Here is a 22,634-nt window from a genome sequence, read left to right on the forward strand (position 1 = left end):
CCCCCCAATTCTCACTACCACTTATTGTTCTAATCAGCTCAGGCTAGGCTGTTATAAGAAAAAGCTATAGACGGCAGGGGGTGGGGGTGGGGAGGCTAAAAATCAGACAACTATTTCTCACAGTCTAGAGGTTGAGAAGTCCAAGGTGTCAGCAGATCTGATTCCTGATGAGAACTTGCTTCCTGTCTTGTAAGACATCTGCCTTCTCCCTGTGTGCCCATGTATACAGGGGAAGAGAGGACCTTGAGCAGGGCACACACTTGCTTCCTTCCTCACATCATCTCCTGATAGGGAGACTCTCACTCTTACCCTGCCATCCAGCAGCTCACTCTAGAGAATACTTCTCCCTACTATACAGTCCTCAGCTGTGAGCCAGGTTTCTCTTCAGACTTCTCCATCCCAGAGTGTACCTCCCCCTCCAGAAGTCACAGGACAGGAGCTCTGAGTGGTTCTTCTAATGCCTTCTCTTAGATGAAACACCCTCCTCTTTCTCCTACAGACAGGCAAGGGGACATGCCACACTACTACAACCACTCTTGCCAAAGAAATTTCCTCTTCCGATGTCTCCAGACTTATCCTGCTATAAAGCTGCAGGTAGGTAAAAAAAAAATTTTTAATAAAAAAAAAATAAAGCAGCAGGTGGGTGATGAGCTAACACTATCACCTTGCTTTGGAATATGGTGCTACTTGGCACTTACCGCATTGGGATTGGATTCCAGTCAAAACTGAGTTTAAAAGATCCTCATTTTAATAAACTCTTATATATGTAAAACCTTGATAAAGCTGGGTAGTGGTTCAGATGTTCATCTTATTTCTATTGCTTTTCCTGTGTTTAATATTCCCAATATTTTTTTAGAAGATGAGGGTCAAACATTTTTGACCCTTGATCATCATCGAGTGGTCAAACAAGGTCTCTCCAGGGAGGCAGTATTTTAGCAGAAAAGTGAATAAAACGTGAGGTAGAAAGATTGTCACAGGCTAAGGGGACAGCAAGTACAAAGGATTAAAGTCATTAATAAGTCCAGCATGTTCCAAAATAGAAAGCTGATCTCTAGGGTTACAGTGGAGTGAGTGAAAGAATAGCAGATGAGACCAGAGAGATAGGCAGGGGCCCATTCCAGCAGGTTCTTGCTGGCCATGACTGTAGTCTAGAGTTCATCCTAGGAGCATAGGAAGATATGAAGGGTTTTGTACAGGAATACAACACTAAGTAATTCACATTTTACAAGACCTCTCTTCCTCTAGTGTGGAAGGAGCCTCTCCTGGGTGAGAGTGGGCTCAGAGGACCATTTACAGTGACCTGAGGGGGAGATGGGATGTGCCACAGGCCTCCTGGAAATTTTCTTTCCTTGGTTCACAAGGAAGCTACATTTCTCAGTCTGTTTTGCTGTTGAGAGTGGCCGTTTTCTTCTTTTTCTTTTCTCCTGCCAATGAAATATACGTAGAAGTGATGTGCTTCACTTCTGGGCCCAAGTGATTAGGGAACAGTATGTTGTCTCCCCTTCCTCTGTGCCCATCTGCTCCAAGAGTGGCATCTGAAGACTTAGGGGATGGTGGGGTCATGACCTGGAGGTTGCTTGAGTTCCTGAAGCCTCCAGGGAGGAGAGCCTCTTGCCAATCATAAACACTGTGTTAAACTCTAATATATGGAGGAAATAAGCTTTAATTGTGTGAAACCACTGAAATCAAGTTTCTTTGTTATGGCAGTTGATATTCACCTAACTAGCAAAAGATGCTACAGAGAGGTTGATAAAAAGTGATCGCATTTAGAGTATAGGTAATTTTGAAAGTAGATGCTATTCAATGACTGTCCAGAGATTATTCTAGGCAATATGAAGAACATTTTGACTCTAATCCTCACAAGAGCCCCCCAGAAGAAGTTATTACTGTCTCACTTTTACCATTGATGAAATAAGTCTCAGCAAAGTTAAATAACTCATGTGGGGTCACATGCCTAGTAAGTAGCAGAACCAGGATTAGAATTCTAGGACCATTTATCTCTTGTGCTGCTCCACTACCCAGTATGTTAGCTCCAGGGCTGGTTCTATGGAGAAAATGAAATAGGGAGTAAAGTGCTCCTGATATGCTGGTTGTTGTTATCCTTATGGAAAAGGAGGCAAAGCAGCTAGAGAAGTGACCTTTCTGTCTACACCACTCTGGACAAGGCTCATGCATCTCTGATGGTCCGCTGCTGGAGTATAAGGTCTGCTTCATGCATTAAAGCCATTTAGACTGGAAGATAATCACCCAACCAGACAACGAAGAGGTTAATTCAACCATTGGAGTTGAAGTTCATGGTTCTGTACATGTAAGCAGTATAATAACACCCTATGCTAAGCTGTGTTATGTGTTGACAACTACTCACTCCCTCTCCACCCAGGCCATGATTCCCTGTAGGCAGAGTATATAATTCCCTACACCATTGATTGCAAGTTTGGCCAAGAGACTTGTTTGGCTAATGAAATGAGAGTGTGGATGTGATATAGGTCCTGTCTGAGCAGAAGTTTAACTATTCTTGGGGGATTTGGCTCTGCCCATTTTGTTCTTACCCTCCACCATGAGAACAGCTTGAGAGTAGCTACCTCTTCAGTCTGAATGTGGAGCCCAGCTCAGTCCAGCCCAGCAGAGGCCAGCAGAACCACACCTGCAGCCCTCACGTTAAGTCAGTATGAAATAAGTGGTTGATGGTTTGAGGCCCGTGACAAATTGGGGCTCTTTGTTACCACAATAAACACTAACTAATACAAGTTCTCATGTGCATTATGAGGGCTTTCCCAGATACTATCTTTCTGAGCTAATACTTAGGTACTTATGTGTGTATGCACACACATGCGAACACCTGCATGTGTGTGTGTGTGTGTGTGTGTGGTGTGTTGTGTTTGGGGTGGGTAATGGGCTAGCCTAGGCTTCATTTTCCTCATGATCAAGTGAAGCGACTGAGACTGAGAACAACTAGAGGGAGCCTAGTATCACACAGAATTTCAAGCCAGGCCTCAGCATTACAAGCGCACAGTCCCACCACACCTCACAGCTTTCTTACCACACCAAGCCTGGCCCATCCTCTGGATCACATACATCCAAATCCAGGGTGTAGCAGAATCCCCTGAGGATCCAGCTAACAAGCTAGGTTCCCATCCCCCATCCTGACACCATGAGCCCTTTCACCCCTGGAGTGAGTCTCCGACATCCGTATTCTTAAAAATGATGCAAAGCCTCAGGAAAGGCCCTGGTCTGTCAATCAGAAAAAACAAGTACAGCCACACCTCTGTTCCTCATTAGCTGTGACCATAAGGCAAGTCACTTAACCTTTTATCAAAAATTGCAATAAGAATATTTGAACTCTCTTCTTCTTAGAGCTCTTGTAAGAACCAAACGAAGTAATTAATAGGTGTGAATGTGCACTGCCTGTGGCAAAGTGATATAAAAGGGGGAGCGACTGTGTGCATCTTGGGCCATTAGAGACGCTGCTGAGAAGCAATCACTGGTGCCTCTCCCTTTAAGGTCAGCGCCCCAAAGTGACTCGCTTTGCTGGTGTTTGCAGCCAGCAAAAGAGTCCCCACTTGGAAAATTGGGGTGACAGGGTGTATGTGAGGGGGTGAGTGGAGTGATAAGCTTGCCAGCTCCAAATGGCCTCTGGCGCCACCCACAGCTGGCCAGGGAGAGAAAGTACTGATGGGTGCCATGTCAAGGGGAGTTATTTGGAAGCCTGGAAAAGACCAACAAAAAACTACCGGAAATAACAGGTCTGAAGGTGCCAGACCAGCTCAGCAGGTTACAAAAATCATTAACTGCAAAGACTGAAATGGATTCATCTCTGTTCCCTCATTAATCACTTCAGCTTCTTTTTCAGTTTCCGAGAAGCCCTCAGTGCAGGAATGATGGGAAAGAGGGAGAGGCTCTTCCTAATGGCATGGGGACTGGGAGCAAACTTTAGCATTCTATGGTTCACATCCCTAATTTTCCAAGTGGGGACACTGAGGCCCTAGTGAGGGGAAGGGTCTGCCCAAAGTCATACAGCCAACCAAATCTTCTCATTCCCAGTATAGGGTCCTCTGCACTGCATTCTGCTCAAGGTCAGCACCCTGCCCCCTGGAGCACACTTCTGAGAAGGTGTGTATGTGTATTAATGAATGCATTTATGTTGTGTGTGAGAGCATGTGTGCGAATGTGAGTGTGCACCAGTGTGTGGCTGTGAGTGTGTATGAGTAGATATGAGAGTATGTTGTGGTGGTGACAGGGTGTATGTGAGGGGGTGAGTGGAGATGAGGGTGTGTCTTGAGCGTTTAAAGGGGTGTGAGTGTGTGTTATGGGGAAAGTGAAATGAATGGGGGCGCCTAACAGAAGCCTAAGCCCAGGGTGGAGAGGCATCACTCTTTCCAGGGGTGCATGTCTTCTTCGGTGGACCGCACTACGCAGCCACTACCTGACTCTTCAATGCACGTTATCAGCTATCGAAGCTTCGAGCCTGCGATGTAATTATAAGTAACATCTGATTTTAATCCATAGAGTCATAGTCTTCTCATCTTCCATTCTCTCTGCCTCTAGCGCTTCACTAAAATAATGCAGACTGAGCTTGTGCTATACCCCACCTCCTGCGCTCCAGTGAATGGACAAAGCGTGGCAACCCATGGGAAAAAAAGAGAAGTAGCCAAGACACCGCAAAGCCCACCCCAAGATGATCTCCACCCAGGGCCTAGATGGAAAATGTAAAGTTTTGACATATTTTCAAATTATTCTTTCTAATCTTACAAGCTTAAAATGGAAATGTTGGCAGGTCCCTGAAAATTAGTAACTTGGATATATGAAAAGTACTATGAAGCTCCGCTGAACACATGCTCTGGCATATTTAAGCTATTTTTTAAACTTTGGAAAGGCCAAAAGAGTTTGGCTTCTTTAAGAAAAGGGCTGTCAGAAGAAAGAAAACTGTATGATCCTGCTCACTGCAGGCTCCAGGGCTCAGAGGGTTGTTAATGTGTCTGAGGGGGCAATTCATCAGAAAAGGCAGGGCAGGGGAGTGGAGGGAGCGGGGCAGGGGGTACTGAGCAGAGACTAGTGTCGGTGACTCAGTCATCAGGTAAGACAACCTGATTGGAAGGGAACCAGACTGTGAACCACAGGAACTTTTCATTTTCTTTGTGCTCTGACCACAAAAGAAAAGGAAACAAAAAGTCAATTGTCTTTTAAAGGGACTTCGAGAGAGATCAGGAAGCAGGGACCCCAAGCAGAAGCTAAGCCAAAAGGATCTGGAGGCCAGAAGTTCATGGACAGGCAGGTGCTGGAGAGAGTGTTAAAAGGATTTCTGGAGGATAAGAGGAAACCTTAGGTCAAGCAGCAATTAATGACAGCTGCCACTCAGAAGTACCAATCCGTACGTCGCCGTTCTATTTCTTTCTAGACCCCATTGAAACCTTGAACTTATTCACCTCCTACAGAGTAAACTTAATTAGTGCATATCATTTTTTTTAAACTTTTCTTTTTATAGAAGAATCATGAATGACTGGATCATAAGCACTTCACTGCAATATCAACTATTTATACCTGGAGAAGAGATACCACAGAATTCCAGTCCCCCAGCTGAACCTTTCCCATGTCATCCTTGACACGTGTCAATGATAATGGTCTTCATGGTAGGAAAGATGCGTTAGAAATAAGATAGGGGGCCGGTCATGCAGAATTACCTTCAGAGCCATAAATCTATCCCCTTCTATGCCACTGGGAAAAGATTCAAACACGAATGAGAGTTGTATCATCATAGAAATAACTCTGAAACTATTATTGAGAGGTGGGTATGTGAATCATTTTTAGCTATTACAGGTGTGGCCACATACCCTTGTGCTATGACCTCAAGCTGAAAATCATGCTTTTAGACACATGAAAGAGAAAGTAGTGCAAGGGGGAGGGCTTTCAAGTCTCCATGCCCTGTTGAGATCTCAGGCTCTGTGTCCCAAAGATAGATTTCTGGGATCCCTTCCCTATCAGCCTCAAGGATGCTCTGATATCTTCCCAAGTGGGAGGAAAATCGCAGTTCTACGATTTCGCTTGGATTCTCTTCATTGTATAGGTATGTTAACTCAGACGATACTTCTGCTACTAATTTAGAATATTCTTCATCTCAAAACCGCAGCAAAATACATCCCATTCATGCCAACACCAGGACAGTTGTCCAGGTGCTAGGACCTTCTGAAACTTTATTTTTAGCAATGTTGAGCAATTTTAGCACATAAGTCTTATTCCCAACCCAAACAAGGCACTGACTACTTTAGGACATTTCTGACCAATGCTTTAGTTTGCTTATATTCTGATTTAGAAAAAAAAAATTGTATGCAAAGTGTTACTTCTTCTGCTATGTTCCCTAGCTATTTTGTGCAATTCACTGTTACAGAATTTACCAAACAGCATTTTATTTCTTTATCTAACTTCTCTTTCTATCCCTCACCCAGGTGATGATCTCTTTGAAGAATGGAATTATGTCTTATTCATATCTCTGCATACCTCTCATCAAAAGGCCTGCAGATAGAAATTGATCAATAAATGTTTGGTTTGGGATGGATGGATGATGGATGGACATACGAGTACAATGTGATCAGTTTCTTAAAACGCATGAATATTATCTGCTTCCCATTATGAGAGGGGACCTATAATTTAATAGCAAAGTCTGTATAGTCCCTACCTCTCCAATTAGAAAATTCACTGCTACGCAGCAGTGGCAGTGAGGTCAGCAGCCAGCCGCCTAGAAATGGTCTTTATTAGGGCAAATTGTGGTTTGTTTTAGTTGTCCAGGATCGTGATCCCTACTTAGATCTCACACAACTCCAGTGAGCTGGAAGCCTGAACTAAGTCTCATGGTGCCCTCTGCTTGCTCACAGCGCTGTTGTAAGCCAGTGGAACTCCACCTGCCTGATTACAACTTCCCTGCTACACTGAGCCAATTGCCCTGTGTTGCTTCCTGGGATTGACTGTGATGACATTTTCTAGGCTTAGCCATTTCCTCTCACTCCATATGCCTTTTTAGTTCTCTTGGCCAAAAAGTGTTCTCTGTGAACTACTGAGAAACTCATTTATACCAAAGAGTAAATGATTCACAAGGCTTGGTGTATTATTCTTCCTCGGAATCTTTGCAACTTCAAGGGGACGACATCTTAAGTCAGAAAAGGAATCTCAGGGGCACCTGGGTGGCTCAATCTGTTCAGTATCCAGCTCTTGATTTAAGATCAGTTCATGATCTCAGGGTTGTAAGATAGAACCCTGAGATGGAGCCCTGTGTCAGGCTCCATGCTTCTGGGACCTGCTTAGAATTTTCTCTCTCCCCCTACCCTCTCGCCACCCCCAGCCCCAATTGTGCACTCTCTCTCTCTTTTCAAAAAAAAAAATAGAAAAAGAAAAAAGAAGGAATCTCAAATTGTGGCATTTCAGGCATAAGAGTACTATAGGCTATAGGCTAGGCCACCTTCCAAGGCTATAGGCCATGCCACCTTCTTCCCCTGCTCAGTGATTCCTGCCATCCTCATTCATAGATGACTCTGGCCCTGGAGTCATGTGGCTTCCGGGTCCATGCGGATGACCAACCAATATTCTGATCACTCAGTCTCTTGACCTCCTCCTCCCCAGTGATCTTCTTCCCTATTCCACATTGGTTACTTATTCCCCAAACTACCTGAATCTTGTCATCATGATTTCTTTTATGCACAGGTCTTGATTTCCTATCCATGTAGCTTAGTCAACTTCTCCCCAGTGATTTTAGAATTCCATTGGGACCTCCAGATAGCTAAACCCCTTTACTCTGTGCCCATCCATCAGCTAGCTTCTCTCTTTTTATTCTCTTCTTTATCAAATCTTACCCATCTTGTGGCTATTACTCCATAGCACTTTTTTAGAACTTGCTACTCCTCTGCCTCTCTGGCTTTATATCACATCCATCTGGCAAAAAGCCAGCTCTGAAAGGACCCAGCTCTCCTTGTGTTCTGAGGCAGAGAGCAAGCTGCTGAGTTTTATTCAGAAAGTACCACTGGGCAGATCAGTTTCACCATGTATTCCCAGTAACTATTCTCAGATGGACTCCCAACACCGCCCAGCAAGCATACCACTTTCCTCTCATCAGCTCTGAGGGACGGAGATGCCCTCCTCAAACCTCTGACACCCTCACTTCTTGCCTCACTCTTGGCTTACAACCCTGCCTCCTATTTCATGGGGAACACTGAGTCTATTCCCCAGAACTCTCTCGCCCACTCACCACCAAGCACGCAAGCCCACCCCCTCCCTCCTGTTCCCTGGCCTTTTCTCCCTCCCACCAACAAAGACTGGTTCGTCCAAATGGTTTAAGATCCATCTTCTCCTGCCTTGTCAGGAGAGGCACCTTATCCACAATCCCTCCTTTCTCTAGTTCCCTCTCGAATGGATTTCTCTCAAAGAAAAAATGCCCCTTTAAATACCCGTAGTCTTTTCCACTCAAACACTGCCTTGTGAACTCCTCCAGTAATTGCCTCAGCCCTCTTTACCCTTGATACCAAACCTCCTGGAAAGGTAGTTTCATGCTTCCTACTTAACACTTCTCACTCATCTTCAATCAACTCCCAGCTTGCTTTAGATCCCATCACTCCCCTGGAACAGCTCTTGCTTGGGTCATCAGAACTTTACATGCCCACATCCAATGGGCATGTTTGGGTCCTCATTTCACTCACCTGCCAAGTTCTCACTGCCCTATTGGACACTCCCTACTCCTTGATACCCACTCCCTTCCCTTTACTCTAGTGACATGCCACTGCCTCACTCCCTGATTTCCTGCCAACATTTGTTCTGACTCCTTTGCAAGCCTCCCCTCCTCTGTTGACTCCTTCATCCTGGGATTCCTCCAGATATGTGCCCAGACCCCTACTTCCCCACACTCTCAACTCTGCCCCTGGATGAGCCTATCTGCCTCATGGCTTCAGATGTCACCTACACACACAGACTCTGGAATCTGCCTTTGGTCCTGGCCTCCAGTGCTTTCACTCCTTCACATTCTTTATTCTTGGGTCTCTCTTTGAATAGCCTGGACAGGGGTTCCATATCCACTGCACTCGTATCTTCATCCAGCTGGTTTAAGGGAATTCTTAAATCAGTTCCCCTCATAGCATCCAGCAATCCTCCTGACTCCAAGCTGCTGGAGATCTCTACACCTCAATTTCCTCATCAAAAAGTGGGGATAAGGATACTAAGAATGTATAAAAATTATACTAATGAATTGAATTATCATGTAAGAGGCATAGAACAGTGCCTGCGATAGAGTATGTAATCCTAACGGTAACCATTTATGTTTGTACTTCTATTCAGCCTGAATGATTCCTTATTGTGTTCTTCTCTGTACAGATCCAAAATGTTTCTATTATTCCCAAGTCCTTGATAGGCAGACGTTGATCTCTTTATATGTTTATTATGAAGATTAAGGCCATCCACCATGTGCTTCTTTAGTAACCTCTCCCTACTTTAAAGGTCGCTCTATATGGAGCCATGCAGTCCTCCTTCCTGCAGGCCTGGGGGTGTATCCCATCTCCTTATAGGGGCAGCCCCCTCTCCTGCAGCATATCCTAGCTGCCATAAGCTCAGGCACCTCCCTCCACCAATGTTCCACTCTAACTTCCTTAGTCAGACTCTTTTACTTCTCCCTCTATCTCTGAACTGAAAAAATGACCTCAAGTGCCTCCTAGCCCTAAGCAAAATAAAAGAAAACAAATTTTTAAAAAATCTTCTTCCTTTCTGGGCGCTATCAGCTTCTTGACTGGAGTCCACTCAAGTTTTCCTTCCCATTCTCTTCTTAGCTCCTCACCTTATGCCCTCTGTGCTCTCAAAAGCTTCCCATCACTGCAAGCGGATCTCCATCTCGTCCATGGGCTTTCTACCCTGTAGCACACAGCTGGCCACTCTCTTCTTTAGAGCTGCCTCTTCCTCAGAAGGAGATCTCAGTCTTCATCATATTCTCCTCTCATTTAGTCAGTTTATATTGGGTATGAATTTCTGTCTTGAGATGCAAGTGTTCAAGAAATATTTTATTTCTTTTTCTTTTTTCCTCAGTGTAGCAGATAGGATCAAATATATTCATGATGATGGAAATATGAGATTATGTTATATTTTCTTTGCCTGCAATTGCATTTTTAATGTCTCAAAATGAATAACAAAATTCAAAATCCACAATAAAAAGTTTATTTTCCAAAGAGGTATTTCCCAATTTATGTCCCTACATAATCTTCCTTGAGGATCTCACCTATTTCTCATGGTCTCCCTTTTCCCCACAGCACACATGATTCTGAAATTGATCTCATGGCCTCTAAACCATCTCCTATACGTCAAAATGCCATATCCAAGTGATCTGAGGACATCTGCATTTGCATATCCGACAGGCAGCTCAAGCTCAACCCATCACCACTGCACTGACAGAGACTCCTGCCCCTCATTTTAATCCATCATCAAGCCCCATCAGTTCAACCTCAGACCTCTTAAATCAATTTCCTTCTCCCCATCTCCTCCGCCACGCCCAGTCCAAACCACCCCCACCCTTCATCTGGAGAACCTCACAGTTCCTGTGAGGAACACTGAGGAACACTGTTCCTCAATGTTTCCTACTTACTGTCCAATCTGTACTCCACAGAGCAGCCTAAATGAGGTTTTTAGCCCCCCACATCAGACAGGACTCCCTCTTGACTAAGGCCTTCTGATGGCCTCCTTTTATAAAGGGTAGTGTCCTTACTCCATAGAATGGCTCACAAGCCCTGAGATGATCTGAATTCTATCCTCCCAGATTGTTCGCCACTCATTCTCTACACATCAGCTACACTCACTTCTTTCACTCCTCCAACATGCCAAGCTAGTTCTCACGTCCATGACTTCCTACATACCACCTCTCTGACTGAACACTGACCCCACTCGCAAAAATCTTCCCATCCTTCCATGCTGCCTCTCTAGAACCTTCTCTAGGCAGCCTGGTTTTGAATTGCTCACCAGAGCACAGCAGGTCATGACTAACATTTAACATTAAATATTTCCCATTCCTTTTCAGATGAGGTTCAGAAAGTTAAGCATGCCCTAGGAGATGCTGCAGAATCCAGCCCATGGCAGGCCTCCTCTCGTTCCCTGTGATGCATCAAACACCCTGGCCTGCTTCCAGCACCTCACATGTGCCAACTTCTTTCCCACTTCCACACCTCTGTTTGTGCTGTTCCTCAGTGTGGAATACCTTTCTCTTGGAATGCTTTTCCCTTTTCTCATCACCTGGGTAGCTCCTACCCATCCAGGATTCAGCTGAACAGTGATGTCCCCAGAGAACACTTTCTCAATTTCCTACCTGAATCAGGGCTCTTCGTATTCCCATATCCCGTTTGCAATGATGTTAATGCCTATCTTCCTCTGATGAGGGTAGAGATGGCTGTATAGTCCACCCCCACCTGTGTTCCTAGCAGGCTAGTTCGGTGCCAGGCATATAATAAGTGCCCAATAAACGCTGACTGAATGAGTAAATATATGTCTAGGTTTCAGGCCATCCTGATCCCATCTCCTCTCTCCACCAGATCCTGGCCTTCTATTGTTTCTTCCCTGAATCGCTGCTACTTAAAACCACCCTAACCCTCAGGCTCAAATTCTACTGTCACCTCTGATTCTTTCTCCTCCTCACTCCCTCTGACTACAATATGTAGTCAAAATACATCCCCTTATTCTAAATAAGTCTAACACACGCCCTCTCCTTTCCATTCTTTGTACTTGACCCAAGTGACCTCTCATTTGGATGATTGAAGTTGCTTTCTAGCTGCCTATCCCCCAGTGACTCTAGCCTGCTCTCCCCAGAATCACAGAATTGCTTTTTCTGAAGTTCAGATAGACCTCATCCTCAAAATAGTCTACTCTTTCACACAAGGAAATCTGAATGGAACATTATGCAGCAATTAGAAGAAACAGATTAGATTTAAACACAGCAGCATGAGTGAATCTTAAAAACATAGTATTTAGTGAGAAGAGTAAGAAATGGAAAGAGATTATAGAACACAATACCACTTATATACATTAAAATACATGCAGTAAACAGTAAACATTTTGTGAAAACATATAGAAGCAAAAAAGATAGACATCAAATTCACAAATGCAGTTGCTTCGGGGGGAGGAAGGAAATGGGAACGTGGTATAGGGGATAAAGGAGGAAAAGCAAATATTTTTATTCGCAAGAGAGAGAGAGACAGAGAGAGAGAGGGAGTGCATGAGTTGGGGTGGGGGGTGGTGGGCAGAAGGAGCCAGAGAAGCAGACTCCATGCTGAGCAGGGAGCCCAATGCAGGGCTCCATCCCAGGACCCCGAGATCATGACCAGAGCCAGAGGCAGATGCTTACCCAACTGTGCCACCCAGGTGCTCCGAAAAGTAAATAAAGGAAGAGAAGCCTGGACGTGCAGCAGTAATGATAAGAGGGTCAGGAATTGAGGAGGATTAACTCCACCCACTGCAAGCAAGATCCACAAGGAGCAAAAACACAGCAACAACAAAACAACTTGTATTCTAGACAAGAAGATTCAATTTGATTTTGCATCTCTCTTCATAGTTCTTCAGACATTTCCTTGAATATAGTTGGGGGAGTCAAACAGTGCACAAAATGTGCATTTATTTTAATTAGGTAAGCTTCCTGACAGGCCTCAGCCCTGAGAAAGTAAACCATCCCTGTCCTGATCTTACCTGACCAGAGATAAATTTCCAGGTACTAGCTCACTTCTTGCTAATGATCACTTCACACAAGCACAGTAATTCTCTTAGCAACATGAGCTTAAGGCATCACTTAGAAAGAAAAAAAAAAATCTGATAAACAACTCTGAGTCTTTACCATAGATTTTAAGTACATTAGAGACAGTATCCTAATTTTATCAGATACAGCCACGAATAATGTATAGTCACATATTTCAAAGGAAGTAAGAATGGTATTTTTATCTTTTTTGATGTCCAGTGCTCAAGCTCCTACCTTGCCAGAAATTATGGAATCCAAAATGAAAATGCAATCTCAGAAGGCATGAGGTCACTCGGAAATCAGCTTTGCCAGCGAAATCCAAGTTTCAAGGAGAAGTAATAAATATTGTGGACTGACTGGTCTAGTAATCTCCACTTGTCCCCTTCCAGCCAGCACAGAACTGAAAAGGATAAATAGTTGATCCTGGATTTCTAATTCTATCTGGATCTGCGAGACACTGAAAACACCTCCTTGCCTTGGGATGAGCATGTAATGTTTTCCTAAACTTTTATTTAAAATCTACAGACAAAAGGGGTCTTAGTGGGGAAGCCAAGCCTCTCATGGCCCTTGAATCTGCCTAATGAAAGTGTTAATGATTTCAATAGACATTGTAAAATAAATACTCATAAAAGTTTGCACAGCACACCGTTATATGGCCCCATAAAATCCACAAGGCAATTACAGAGTTATGAGCTCTCTGCCTACCTCCCAGGCACCAAGGTTAACACAAGTGGAGGTGAGAGAGGAAGCTGGCAAAGGGGGCAGAGGGAACTAATCCAGGGGAGACCAGAGCTCTCCATTTGCCTTTGGTCTCCTTGTCTGTGAAATGGGCATTTGATATCTAGTCCAAGCCCCCTCTGTTAGTTCTCATCTCTTTGCTTCACCCAGAGGAGAATATTGGTGTGGAAAATGCAAATCTGGGCCCCATACCCAGTTCGTTTTTCAAGGCTGAGTGACCTCAAGTGCATCATCTAATCCAACACCCTTCTGGTCACACTTAGAGTCAACATTTATGTGTTCATGGTAGCCATGCATGGTGCTAAACACCTTACACACTGTATCCTATTTAATCCTAGCCTCATGCCTGTGAACCATGCGTTATCATTTTCCCCATTTTACAGATGAAGAAACTCAATCAAGAGCCTTGGCCATTAACCACTGCCACACAGCAGCTCATAATAGGGAGGATGCAACCTACCGTATAGCTACAGTGCTGGGCACAGCTAGTCCTCAGAAAGTGTCCTTGGCAATATGTCAGTCAGCCCTTGGTGCCCCCTTCAGGCATTTCCTCACTAGCATAGACTTCATCATGGAAACAACTACAAGAATGATTTTACATTGGTTTGGTGCTATGCGGGTTATAAAACACTTGGATAGAGTATTGCCTTAATTACTAAAACCATATTAGGGAAAATAGTCCTTTCACTTTGTAGAATGAATCTTAGCTTGGTTTCTTCTAATGTTTCCTCAATAGTGAGTTCAGATTGTGCATTTTTGCAGGAATGTCACCAAAGTGATGGTGTATTCATCTGGCATGTCCTATCAAGGGGCACACGGTATTGATTTGTCCCCTTGCTTGTGATATTAAGTTTGATCTCTGGGTTAAGGGGGGCATCTACCAGGTTTCTTTACTGTAAAGCTATTCTTTCCTCTCTATAATTAAGGGGATATATTTTGAGAGCATTCTTTCCAGCATTAATTTAGCATCCATTGATGAATCTTATCTGAAACAATTTTTACTATAGTAGGATAGATAGATAAAGACATGAGAGAGAGAGAAAACACACGTGTGGTAACATGTTATTAGCATTTTGGGAATCTGGGTGAAGTGTTTATGGGTTGTTATTTCTGCAATATTTTACAACTGTGAAATTGTTTCAAGATAATGTTTTTTAAAGGATATTGATTGGGTCACTCAGAATTGGCAGGAGGGCTAAGGAGCCAGACTTGGAGAGGCCAGCTAGGAGCAATGTTCAAAATGTGCTCAAAATCATGCTGCCAAACAGTCCACCAAGGTCCCAGTGCCATCTCCAAACCCTGTGTGGTCACCCCCACCCAAGCCCTGTGGCCACCAGAGCAGCTTCCCCAAGGCCCCCGCCTTCCTACGGTCTGTGTGCACCAAAGCTGGGGGTTGTGGGTGAGCAGGGGAGCCCATATCCTGGGCGCCACTGGGCTACAGAGGAGCCTGGCAAAGTAACAACCTGTTGTTTTCAGTTTCTCCCACCTAGGCTCATACAATGGAGGATTCTTCAACCTAAGTAGGAGGGTTTCATTAACAGAAGGGCCAAAAAAGAATATAAAACATTATATTTATATTATAAAATATAAAACAACAGAAGGGCCAAAAAACAATATAAACAAATATAAGGGCCAGAAAACTTCCATGCAATCTCAACTCACCTGGCTCTCTCAATTGCTTTGTAATCAATCCTTTTATTCTTTTATCACATTCAGCTCTGAAGTCATTTCTGATTTTTTTTTCTGCTTTCTAGAAGCCAGCCTCCATCTCACCACTGACCCCTCACTCTCAGTCGTCATCTCCTGACTTTCAGAGAAAAGGGGCTCCCCACCATGAGAGTTCCTCGTGGTCCCGTGGGCAGAAGGTCAGACCTGGTTCAAACTCTGACTCCATCACTTATGGACTGGGGACACTGGGCAAGTCACTTTCTCTGGGCTTCAGCCTCCTTGCCTGTGAAATGAGGCTGGAGATGTGGACCTTGCTGGGGGCCTGGAAGTGAAGTAACGTGTGTGAAGTGCAGGTAGGTACCCTTATTTTTCCCAGTGCAGAGTAGGTACCCTTAATTTTCCTTCCCTCAACTGGGCCTAGGGACACTCTGCTGTGTTGCCTACACTGGAACTGAAGGACTTTGTTCCCCCCCACACACACAGACGGAAGTGCTACTGGCACTGCCCACCCTGGCTGGGAATGCTCCTTGACTAAAGCGAGTTGCCTCACCCGGAGTCACACATCTTGGTGGAGCAGCCTGTACCTGGTGACTGGCCAGTGAAAGAAAGGCCCCTCTTCCTTGTCCTAGCTCAGGACCAGTCTGAAGGGTCATCTCAGCTCTGGAGCTCCCCATGGGGTTGGCTGAGGCCTTGGAGTGGCCGCATCCCAGTCCAGCTCCTCCTCTGCCCAATCTTGACCTGCGTCCTTTTTCTTTCCTGTGCTGACCCTGAGAGCACCCTCTCATAAACTCCCGGCACACCAATCTCTGTCAGAGACGGCTTCCTAAACAACTCAACGCATGATAGCCCTTTCCTTTGACTCATCTTCAATCAAACCCAGTCTCTTTGACTCTATACCTCATGGAAACCAGTCCCATCAGTCTGGTTTCATTTCCTCTCATCTCAAAGCATTTTTTCCCTCATATTGGATGTTACCTTCAATTACAGATGAGTGTCTTCTGTCTTTCCATCACTCAGCCCTAGCCTTATTGATGAGATCCTCTTTATACTTTGAGGTCCATTGTAGGTGGTGCCTCTTCTAAAAAGCCTTCCTTGATTTCCCCCTGTAGAAACATCCACTCCCTCCTCTGGGTTCCTTCACTATTTTATCTCCCTCTCCTCATCTGGCACTGGGCCTGAGTTGGTATGACAGTTAATTGCTAACGACCCTCAGATCTGTCCTTGTGTCCCTCACTGCACTGAGCCTCAGAAGCCTGACACCACCCACTGCTTTTCCCAAGTGCTCATGCTCACTGGCTTCTGGTTAGGCTCTGCCAGTGGGAGGCAAACAAAAGAGTATGGAAGACAGGAAAGGGGGAGAATCCAGGGAATTTCTCCCTCTCTCCACCTTGGGAGAGGGAGACATCATGGTGAGAGCTATGCTCACCTGGCCTCAGCAACCACCAGGCAGCCCCAGCTCCTGGGCTCTAAGTCACTCTATCTTCATCCTTTGCGTCACCAGCCTGGGTGATGGTGATTCCTCTTTTTGACCTTTTGTTAATCCCTGGGTTGCCCCACCATCCCTTGTTTTTAGTTCCTCCAACCCTGCTGTAACTATTCTCCTATAGCAAAGTCCCTCGATTGAAATCTCTGGTCTAAGTTTCATTTTCCTGGATGATACAGATAGTTATTTTTGAATTGCCTTACCTTAACTTCTCTCAGAAGAAGACCTCCAGAGCAGAGACAGAGTCAAGGCCCTGTGGTCAGCAAAACCAGAAATGACTATTCTTGTTGGTAACAAGCCAAACGGCAAACACAAGGATCAGATGTGTGATTCTTTAAGACAAAGAATCTCACACTCATCCAGCATAAATTCACCTTCTCACTCTCCAGTATCATTTAGAAGAATCCATGAATCCTTTGCCAGTCTTGTACAGAATCAGCCTTCACCAGCTTAGCTAACCTTCTCAACAACTGGTAAAAATCTACTCTCTGTGGCATCCCCTGACACAAAAGCTTAGGAACTTTTCATGTTAAAACAAAATGTGTTTTACCCAGTTGATGTCTCAAAGAATTATCTCCAGATCTTGCTTGTGGTTTTGAAGATAAACACTAATAGTTAATCTGTTTGTAAATATTTAGAACAGATGCTAAGTCTTTAATTATTTTTTGCATTAAAAATTGACAACAATCGATATTCCCCACCGATGAGCTATACACACTATGTGTGTGTATGTGGGTATATATTCTTTTTAAATAGCAATTATTGCTCTGTGATGACTGGGGAAATTGCTCTGAGGTTTAAAAGCATATTTGCAGCTATACCCAGGGGATTGTGGAGAGCAGAGCCTACTGTATCATCCACGTTATTTAAAATTTGCAATAGGAAACACAATTCAATCTAGTGCATTTCTAAAGGCCAATGGGAAATAGATTGGGCCGCAGTCAGGAAATGCAAATCCAATGCTAAACTCAGTCCTGAACCCATCGGCCTGGATTTCACTTGCCTTTTTTCTTTTCCAAGGCCAGTGGTGCTGACTCATTAGTGCATTAAACACAAATGTGTGGGTTTGGCCCTGACCGGCCATTAATCAATGTGCAGCCACACAGGCAGCATCCATGGATTAGCAATCTACTGCAAGGTGCCAGGCACCGCACTTGCAGGGAGAAATGAAACCGGGCTGTCCAAGGTAGACAGGGGGCAGGCCACTTTTTATGCTGAGAGGTCTCAGTCGATTGAAAAGAGATGTAAATGCCAAAACAGAGTTATAAATGTGTGGTATATTTTAAAGGCTTACATTTAGCAAGTTGTCTCCTTTAACTGTGAGAAAGAAAGAGGAAGAGGAAGAGGAAGAGGAGAGGAAAGAAAGAAGAAAGAAAGAGAAGAAAGAAGAAAGAAAGAAAGAAAGAAAGAAAGAAAGAAAGAAAGAGAAAGAAAGAAAGAAAGAAAGAAAGAAAGAAAGAAAGGAAGGAAGGAAGGAAGAAAGAAAGAAAAGAAAAGAAAAAGAAAGAAAGAGGAAAAGAAGAACAATGGTTGTGATTTAGCCCCATTTGGAAATAACATCAAAAGTCTACATTTGAGAATTTTGGGGAATGTGAGGCCTGAAAGAAGGGCCGCTGCCCCTTTACCCCACACCCCCGACCCCGAGGCACTGGGGCCAGCCCCTCAGGTTCAGGACTCCATCCACCCGTCCCCCAGTTTTTAGAGGCCACCGTGCTGCTGTGCTGGGGGGAGCCTCCCGTGGAGGAGGGCTGGCCTTGGGCTCTTCATCCTGATTTTTCACCTTCCCTTACTGTTCAGCCCAGAAGGCAGGTGCTTTTCCCCTCAGAAGCAGCCTGTGTCCTTGGACAAGGGCAGCCTCCTGCCGTCAGAACGGAACTCCTCCTGGGGCCCTCGAAGGATGCAGGATGCGTGCTAGGTTCTCAGAGAGAAGCCGGGCGGAAGGGAAGGCTGAGAGATGATTCCTTCCCGGGGAGTCTTTCAAGGCAGCAACTGCCCTCTTTATGCCCTCCCTGCCTCTCTAATCTTGCTTGCATGAACCACGTGATCTGCACATCCAGCCCCACCTGGGGAGGTATGCAAAGTGCCCCTGCATATACCACACATACCATGCACATCCTCACTCTCTCTCTCTCTCTATACACACACACACACACACACACACACACACACATATATATATACACATATCCACACATATGTAAGTATAGAGAGAGACCCCAGAGTCTCGCCTTCATTAGGACAATGGTAAGTCCTACCCTGCCGGTCCCCTGCCCCTAATATCACCAGGGGGAGGCGGAGCACTTCAAGCATGGGAGTCAGAGAAACCTGGAGCAACGGTAACCTAGCAACAGTGTCTCAGGATTTGAATGTAATTATACCCCGAGCGTGATAAATACTCGGAAGGGCTCCTTATGTGCAGATCATACTAAACAAGTCTTTGAAATTACCCTCATCAAATATTGATAGAAGAAAAGTTTTTTAAAAAGGGAAAAAAAAACCCTCAAGTGCGTGGACAAGCGATCCCACCAAAGTGCCCTGGGCAGTGAGAGAACAGCAGCCAGGGCAGCTTGGAAAGCCTCAGAAGCTCCGTCATGGTGGTGATGGGCCTGGGAGAGTAGTTTAAGTGGGGACAGCAGTTGTCCTGCACATGAGGGGGGATGTCTTGGCACTGAGGGTGACATTCAGGTTCTGCAGTCAGGAGATCCGAGTCTGGGGTCCTGGCACAGCGCTCCACACTGAGGTGTTCTGGTTCAGAATGAGCCTGTTGACCAAGAGGGTCCCCAGTGTGCTGGGGGGAGGGGGGAGGGAGATGTGTGCAGGGGTGCAAGTGAGATGCACAAAGAGGGAGACTCTGGAAGAGAAGTCCTGGCAGGGGACCACATGGATGCAGTGCAGAGGCATTTGCACCCTCAGCTCTGGATTTGGCTGGATCCAAGATGTGAGTACACTGTGTGCAAGCCAAAGCCAGAGTGGTGAGTAGCCCCAAGTGCAAAGGGCCTCGTGAGCCTCACTGAGGAGCCTGGGCTTCATTCAGAGTGAAAATAGAAGTTGGTGTGAGGCTGTGAGGTATGTGAGGTATGTGAGGCAGAGGCTGTGAGGTATGTGTGTGGCAGCGGGTGCCAACTCAGCCACACGTGCATGGAGGGGTCTGTAACCATGCTGTGGGCAGGACAGGAGGGCAGGGCCTACCTGGATCCTGTCAGTAATAATCACCGTCAGAGAGGGGGTGGGGGATTCAGAGCAACGGTCAGGAGCAGCCAGCCATGGCATAGAGCTGACCTCGAGGTACCTTCCTTCAGGTGACTTACCAAAACCCCCGGGACAAAGTCCAGCACCACCAGCCTCCCTTCACTGTTGTGTCTGCACCACGCTGAGGCGTCAAGGGACCTGGGGCAGAATGAACAATGGGGTCCTGGCATCAGAGCATGCCTGACAAAAAGTCTGGAGTGAGGATGTTTGAAAGGGAGAGAGGAGAGAGGAGTCGGGTATTTCACAAGGGGAGAGAGGATATCTGTGGCTGCCTTAGCAGTGGTCCAGAGCTGGATGACACGCTCCTCAGCCCTGGACAGATGGAGACTAGGATCTGAGAGAGGAGCAAGAAAGAAGGGTCCTGGGACAACTGAGTGGCCCAGTTGCTGAGCGTCTGCCTTTGGCTCAGGTCATGATCCTGGGGTCCTGGGATCGAGTCCTGCATCAGACTCCCCACAGGGAGCCTGCTTCTCCCTCTGCCTCTGTCTCTGCCCCTCTCTACGTGTCTTTCATGAATAAATATATAAAATTAAAATTAAAAAAGATGAAAGAAAGAAAGAATGAAAGAAAAAGAAAGAAAGAAAGAAAGAAAGAAAGAAAGAAAGAAAGAAAGAAAGAAAGAAAGAAAGAAAGTGTCCTACATAGAAACTCAGCTGGTGTCTTCATTATTTCCAAGGCCCTGCCCAGCCTGACCACTATACCATGTGAACCATGCCAATCCCTCTTCCTCTGGAGCCAAGTGCACAGTGAACCCACCTCCCCCCAGCCTCACCCCCCCCCCCCACCCCTGATGGCTCTGCCTCCTGGGAGCCTTGGATTCTAGGGCCAAGCTGTCAGCCTGGCCCGGGTGACACACAGCAAGCCACGGCACTTCCGGCCTTGCTCCCCCCTTGCTTCATCCCTGAATGCCCTCATCACAGGGGAGAGCCCCCTTCTCTGATGTCTCTCTCCAGGCCTGCCGTGCATCTGTCTCCTGCCTGTTAGTGGAAATCCTCTTCCGTGAGATGCAAGATCTTTAAAGGGCCTCAGATCTCATTTGTGAGCTCTCTTCTCTGGGCCGGGCTCCCTTGACAGCACTCTGGTGTCTCCCAGCAAGCAAGAGGAGGGAGGCAGGGCTGCAGGAGGATGAAAGGCCCCCCTTTCCTGCTGTGGGATTCGAGGCTGGATCCAAGCCCAATTACTCCGCCTCATTCATCCAGTTCAGTGTTCTTCCTAAACACTGATGCATCTGACGGCTCTGCTCTGGGTAATAATGGCAGGGCCGACCCTCCCTGCTTTAAGGAAACTCCATTTACAGAAATCCCCTCAAACAAATGAGCTAAAAGAAGATGAGACCTTCTCTCCTGCCCCTGCTCAGGGGATCCCTGTAAACCCCAGCAGCCACAGGTCACCCCCAGGGAGTCCATTTGGAGAGCACATGGGCTGCAGGAGCAAAGGGTGGGAAACTATAAACACCAGATTACTAAAGGTCGCTGCCTTTCAAGATCAGAGGAAATGGAAGCGTGGCTGACACCGGACAGAAGAGTGGAGAGATATACGTCAGCATCAAGGCAAAACTTTCCAGGGCTCCCCGGTCCGCAGGAAGAGGACTGGAAAAAGCATCTGGCCCGCTACTTGGATGGAGTCTCCGGGCTTTGGAAAGCACGTCTGTCTCCTATATATTTGCTTTCTGGTTCAAGAAAGGAATCACTAGCTATATCTATTTCCTAGATATTGCCAAATTGTTCTCCGCAGCCACTTGGGAGGGTTTCCATTTCTTCGCACTCTCCTAACACTGGTGGGTTGAACGGTGGTCTCCAGAGAGATGTGTCCACATCCTAATTCCTAGAATGCTTCCCTATTTGGGAAAAGGGTGCAATTACTTTGAGAACTTCAAGATGAGATCATCTTAAATAATCTGGGTGAGCCCTACATGGCCTGTAAAACGGGGGCAGAGAGAAATGAGAAGGCACCATCCAAAGAAAGTGACGTGAAGAAAAGAAGCAGACGTTGAAGAGATGTGGCCATGAGCCAAGGAACACCAAGGATTGCTGGAAGCCAGCAGAAGCTAAAGAGAGCCAACCCATGAAGCGGATTCTCGCCCCGGAACCCCAGAGCGAGCCTGGCCCTGCCAACACCTTGATTTCAGGCTTCTGGCCTCCGGAACCGTGAAAGAATACGTTTCTTTTTTCTTTAAGCCATCAAGTTTGTGATAATTGCTATGACTGCCACAGGAAACTACTACCAAATACAAGAAATTCTTTTTTTTTTTTTTTTCTTACTTTAAGAATTCTCTGTAACAGATAATTGACTGTTTAAAGCAAAAGTGTTAACCATGAACTGGAGAGTTTATAACATACGCAGAAGTCACATTTGCACAAAGAGCAGGAGGGGGAGTGGGGAATTACTCCTGTGGAGGGGTATTATTATACTCTACCTGGGTAGTACAATATTAGTTGAAGACAGACTTTGGTAAGTTAAAGATTGATACTATAAACCTTAGAGCAGCCACTTAAGAAAAAAAGAACAGGAAAAAGGAAACTATTAAAAGCCAACAGAGATAAAATGGAAGGAACAAACTCTTTAACATCCATAATTCATAAGTATCATAAAACATACAATGTTTCAATATTGTTCACTTAAAACATAGTTTTTTTGAGTTTATCTTAACTGCCACTTGTCATCTATAGTGATTAGTTTATTATGTTTCCCTACAGTTCCCCATTGTCTCTCCCATCCCATGCCTTCCTCCTTGGCTTCCTCCCCTACTTTCTTCAGAGTCTTTCT

General features: G+C 45.6%; 1 long non-coding RNA gene across 1 annotated transcript in view; it reads right to left on the minus strand.

The window, feature by feature from the left end:
* LOC112932568 (uncharacterized) overlaps positions 1–22,634 on the minus strand; it is a 425,597-nt gene that overhangs the window by 1,673 nt on the left and 401,290 nt on the right. The gene's annotated exons all lie outside the window — the stretch shown is intronic.

Source organism: Vulpes vulpes, chromosome 11, assembly GCF_048418805.1.
Source record: "Vulpes vulpes isolate BD-2025 chromosome 11, VulVul3, whole genome shotgun sequence".
NCBI classification, from domain to species: domain Eukaryota; kingdom Metazoa; phylum Chordata; class Mammalia; order Carnivora; family Canidae; genus Vulpes; species Vulpes vulpes.